The sequence below is a fragment of the Candoia aspera genome, chromosome 5, assembly GCF_035149785.1.
Source record: "Candoia aspera isolate rCanAsp1 chromosome 5, rCanAsp1.hap2, whole genome shotgun sequence".
NCBI lineage: Eukaryota > Metazoa > Chordata > Lepidosauria > Squamata > Boidae > Candoia > Candoia aspera.
In genome coordinates, this window is record NC_086157.1 from 43318038 (window position 1) to 43323664 (window position 5627).

The 5627-nt window shown below is 38.0% G+C and overlaps 1 pseudogene; it reads left to right on the plus strand.

The window, feature by feature from the left end:
* Positions 1 to 662: 662 nt before the first annotated feature.
* On the plus strand, positions 663 to 1265 carry LOC134498299 (GTP-binding protein Di-Ras2-like; annotated as a pseudogene).
* The last annotated feature ends 4362 nt before the right edge of the window (positions 1266 to 5627 follow it).

Genomic DNA, 5627 nt, shown 5'->3' on the forward strand with positions numbered 1-5627 from the left:
TTAGCGCAGTAGAAAGGACTAACCAAATAATCTTACTCTGAAATGAGATTTGCCTTTCTCACCTATTTTGTATTCAGAATTAGCTTTGTCTAACACAATATCCTGGCAAAACATCTGGTGGGCACCAAGCTGGGTAAAAGTAATTCTGACCCTGCTCTAGTAAGTTGATTTATCTAACATACAATTTCTTTAAAATATGTTTATGCCCTGTTTCTACACTTTTTTAATATAGTGGCAAACCAACAAAAGAAGGAATGTTGATAAAATTAGCAGATTAAGCTTCTTGTTGTATAAAGAAACATTTCTTCCTGCTCTTTGATTTAGTCCAAGATGAGGGTAATTTCTAAATGCGAGGACTTCAACTCCCAGAATTGCTCACTCAGCAGAGAAACATTGCTTTAGCCTGTTGCACGCTGGCTTTGTGGGGTTACATGTGCGAACATGACTGTCCTTTTGCAAGATTAACCCTAAGAACTTCAACCAAAAAAGGAATGGAATCTTCTCCATATGCACACACTTTGAACAGAGAAAAGCTTCCCCATGAAGCCCTTTCTCTTTAAGCTTGGTTTTGTTTCATTTTTAATTCTCTTCTCCTCAGGCCTGTTGACCAAAGGGGCTAGTAAATTTAGGATTCTTCTTTGGTTCCCAGCTGAACAAGCAGGATGCCAGAGCAAAGTACTGATTACAGAGTTATTGTGTTTCGAGCTGCTGCTGTTGGTAAGAGTTTGGTACTTCGTTTCATAAATGGGACCTTCCAGGAGATGTACATCCCCACTGTTGAAGATACTTATTGCCAGGTGATCAGCTGTGACAAGAACGTCTATACACTTCAGATCACAGACACCACTGGAAGTCACCAGTTCCCTGTCATGCAGAGACTCTCCATCTCTAAAGGTTATGTTAACATGCATTCATGTTAGTCTATTCTGTTACCAGCAGGCAGTCAGCAGAAGGGCTTCAACTAAGCTATGAATAGATCTGTCAGATCAAAGGAGATATTCATGAAGTCTCAATTATGCTGGCATGAAATGAGTGATGACACCCAGAGAGAAACGGGCACCAGTTTCTGTAGAAGTAGAAGTCCTTGCCATTAAATAGAAGTGCTCCTTCATGGAGACATCCGCTAAAATGAACCTCATTGTGCAGGAAGTTTTTGAAGAGGTCCTTAATTTGGAAAAGACAGAAATATAAGTCTGAAGATGGATGGTAAGAAATTAATGCAGCAGCAAAAGGATACATTGAGAAGCAAGTGTTCTGTGATGTGAGATACAACATCTGTATCCTCATATCACAGCCTCCTGTGCGGCTAAAATAAGAGCATAGTCTTTGTCTTGCAAGATGTACTTATCTATTCAAAGAAGATTCTGAATATTGAGATTTTCAGAGGCTAAGGGTACCTTTCAAGGTGTTAGTATTGAAGATGGGTTGGGTCATTTGATATTTACTTAATGATAGTTGGATTTTGTATGTTTTATTTTGTACAAGCATCGACTGTGTCCCCTGCAAACCAGTGTTAGCATTGGATAATGTTCTTTGGTCAGGTGCATGATAAGAAGTGAAATAAATAATCTTAAGCCTGCATTGTACTGCTACATTTTTATCAGACGCTCCAACCTCTCAGTGAATATGCATAAACCCTAGGTTGGATCCAACCATTCAGGGCAACTATTGCATTCCCTGGGCAGGAAGGAAGAAATATGAAAGATTTTGTTTGAATTCCAGAATTCTGATTCATTCTTGTATCTGTGGCTATGATTTGATCTTTGACATTGGTTTGCCTGATGACTCATAGTGCCTGCATCTACCTTTGACATCAAACTGCTGTAAAAGCATAAGATATAGCAGTTGGCACACTCCTATTTATGACACTGGTAGGTTAACAAGCAGTGTAGTAATATACAGAATACAGAGGCTGCAGGCAGCCCAGTCAGTATCATGCTGGGCCGGAAAAGACAATGCCAATGTCACCATTTTCACCTTTGCTCTCAGAGAGGATGTCACTAGTTGCAGATGGCAGGAAATGCCCATGAACCAATAGGTGGCATGAACCTAGATGGCATGAACCTAGCTTTTCTGCAGCTGAATATTTTAACCCTTTACTTTTTTAAAATCAGCAATAAGATGGGAAGGTCACTAAACATAGTAAGATAAAATTACTGCTATATCAAGAAATCATCCGATAGAGACATTTTATGTGCATATTTTCTTATCCACTTGTGGCAATAAAGGACTAGGATGAACTGAGTCAAGAGGTTCAATTCCTTGACTAAGAAACAGAATGTTGATGGAATGTGCACCTGGATACTTGAGCATAACACCTTCAAGAATGAATCACATTTTAAGAACAAGACCCTCATTGAAGCTCCTTTCTGCCTTTTATTCAATGTTACTATATACTCTGTTCAGCTGCAGGAAAGTTCTGAATCCAGAGGCAAATTAGGCTTCTCTGGAGATGTTTTATCTGCTGTCCCAGGTAAAGCATAATTCCTTTCAAAGGGATCAGAACAAAGCTGGATTTCATTAAGCCTTGTAAATTGCTATCCACTTGGAGGGTAGCTGAAAGGATGTCATTGGGTCTAACTTAGAAATTAGTTATTACCTATCCTTTCCTGAGTATGGGACTTGCTGAGATTGTTTAAATTAATGTTCATTTTTCACCATGTTGATTTGTATGTGATTAATCATTATTACTATGATAAACATGATAAAGGCTGTTTGGTAAAGATCTAAACATTAGGCCACAGTTAAACATTAACCTTGAGGACTTTACAAATATTATGATTCCTCCGTTCTGAGATTAAAACATGGTGATTTTAAACTTGATGATCTTATATAGTGTAGAAAGCATTAATCTTTTTTCTTATTAGCATTTTCTGTACTTTTTTCTTATAATAGCATTTACTGATATCATTATAGGTCTTTTCTCTTCAGACTTTTCTAAATGTCTATCAATTGTTTCTTGAAATTCAAAGGAGACTTAACATCGGTCCTGCTAAAATTGATAGGAAAAGCAAAGCTCAGTGAAACGAACACTTTGTAAATGTAATAAACTGTACTTCAATGAGGGCTCTTTAACAACACTATCTTTAAAAAATAAAAGAACAAGTTTAACAGGAACCTACTGGTTTAATAGTTATATATTTGATTAAAATATGGATTAATTCACAAGTAGGAAAGATAAATGAGCATGTTCTAACTGTGGGTGGTGTGGTAATTAAAAGTCCCCCAAATAACACTCCTTGACAGTTCATTAAGCAAAACAGTACGTAGAAAATGCCTTGTCATGTATAATTACTACAGTTGCTTTCAGGATGGGATAGTGGCTGTATGAAATCAGCAGGAAGGATCACCACAGGAACATTTTCTTGATAGTTTAGATTTATCCTCCTACATGATATGATTTAAGATCTGCATCTTGACTGGGGAGAGATTTAAAAAGTTAAACTGGGAACCCTTCAAAGAAAGGACAGGAAATTGCGAGGCTGCTTTATACCAAGCCAAACTACTGGATTTTCTAGCGCAGAACTATGATTGCAGTAGATAGGAACTGATTGCACCTGAATCTGGAGATGACTGTCAGGACACAAAGAAACAGATAAATAGATTTATTGTTGCATAACTATGAAGCCATAACAAAAGAATTTCAGCGACTGCTGGCATCTCATGCAATCTCTATTTATAATTATCGATGTTCATGCGTCTTGCCCTTCTCTTTCCTAACTGATCTACACATCTGTCTTGGGCAAGAGATATGGTTTAAATCTGCTCCTTGTTTTGATAATGACCTGATCTATTATCAAGTTACTTACTTTTGATACTGTAAGAACTTTCTTCCACAGATACTTGGGACTAAATTGAAATTTCTTGCTTCCCCTACCACCAGTGTTTCTCAACCTTGGCCACTGGAAGATGTGTGGATTTCAACTCCCAGAATTCCCTAGCCAGCATGGCTGGCTGGGGAATTCTGGGAGTTGGAGTCTACACATCTTCCAGTGGCCAAGGTTAAGAAACACTGCTCTACCACTAAGGGTATTTCTACTTTGTATCGACTGAGAATTAGTTCTGGATCTGTCAGATCAGATTATGTTGGCTTATTTTAAGAACTGAGTTGGCTTTTTTTTTTACTTTGGTTCCAGCATATTTAAATCTGAAGCAAAACTGATGTGTTTTTTTGCAAGGCAAGAACATATGTGCAGTCTGTTCTCCCATCAGTGGTGTATCTTATCTTTCCCTGTTTCTTGGATTCTGTGAAATACTCCTAGTTTTGGTATTTCACCACATGCTCACTAAAGCTGAGAGGCCTGAATAAATGAATTTAGCTTGTTTCCCAAAAGATTCTCTCCTATACAATCCTGTTTATAGAAAAGGAAACTACAGTACGCCCTTATAAGTTCATCAAAAGATGTTAGAATTTAGGTCCTAGATAATTTCTGATTTGTCATATAGACTCAGTAGAACAGAAATGGAACACTGTGCTTCATTGGACAAATCAACTCCAAAGAGTATGACTTTCACTTATTCCCCACATTCTATAAAACTAAGGATTAGGTCAGCAAGGAAGAGAAATAAAGAATACAGAACAAAAGGGCATGTTTATCAACATCCAAGCAGGATGATCTCTCTCCAAGCAACCTTTGTGCAATCAGCTATGAACATGTTGACTGATACGAACTTTTTCAAGGACCTAATAAGACATTTGTTTAGTTACGTTTGACTTGTATTTGGAATTTTCTATGTGGGATAACTGCGTTTCTTTATTCTCCCTATACTGTATTTTTCTTTTCTCAGTAAACTCTTTTTATATCTAGATATTTGAATGTATTGATTTTGTATAAGAAAATTATTAATTAAAACTTCGCACATTTACAGAGTTATCTCTTATATTTTGGGGTTGATACAAGAAGTAACATCTGGACTTGGGATAAGAAGATTCAAAACACCTTCCTTTCTGTTTTTCTAGAACTGGGCCAGAGGGAGAACTCCTTGGTAGAAGGGTTAAAAACTCCCAAGCTGGAGAGCCTAGGTGGAGACATTCATTCTGACTGATAGTAGCCTGCCATAATGATCTTTTACTGGGGAACCCTTTGAAGAAGGGGTCTACCCGTAAGACTTTTTTATCTCCACTTCCAGGTTTGCAACAAGCTCAAACAAGCTATTCTGCTGCAAAGCAGTTACCAGGGTGGGGAGCCAAGTAATCTGGCACCTTGCACTCCAGCTGGTTTCTATGTTGAAAGAGAATAAGAAAGCAGGCAGAAATCTTCTCAATTCTGGCCTGGATTAATCTGTACCTGGGAAAAGTTGCAAGAATCAACCAACAACCAAAACAGTCTGGAGCAGAGGTGTACAAGATTTAGGTTTGAAAACAGGAAGACAGCCTTGAATTTGGAGTGGGTACTGATAGTCAATTTGGTGTAATAGTTAAGGCATAAGACTAAAAACTAGGAAACCATGAGTTCTAGTTCCACCTTAGACACGAAGCCAGATGGGTGACCTTGGGCCAATCACTTTCTTTCAGTCCTAGGAAGGAGACATGGGCAAACCACTTCTGAAATCTTGCCAAGAAAACTGCAGGGACTAGTCCAGGTAGTTGCTAGGACTCAGTAATGACTTGAAGGTACACACACACA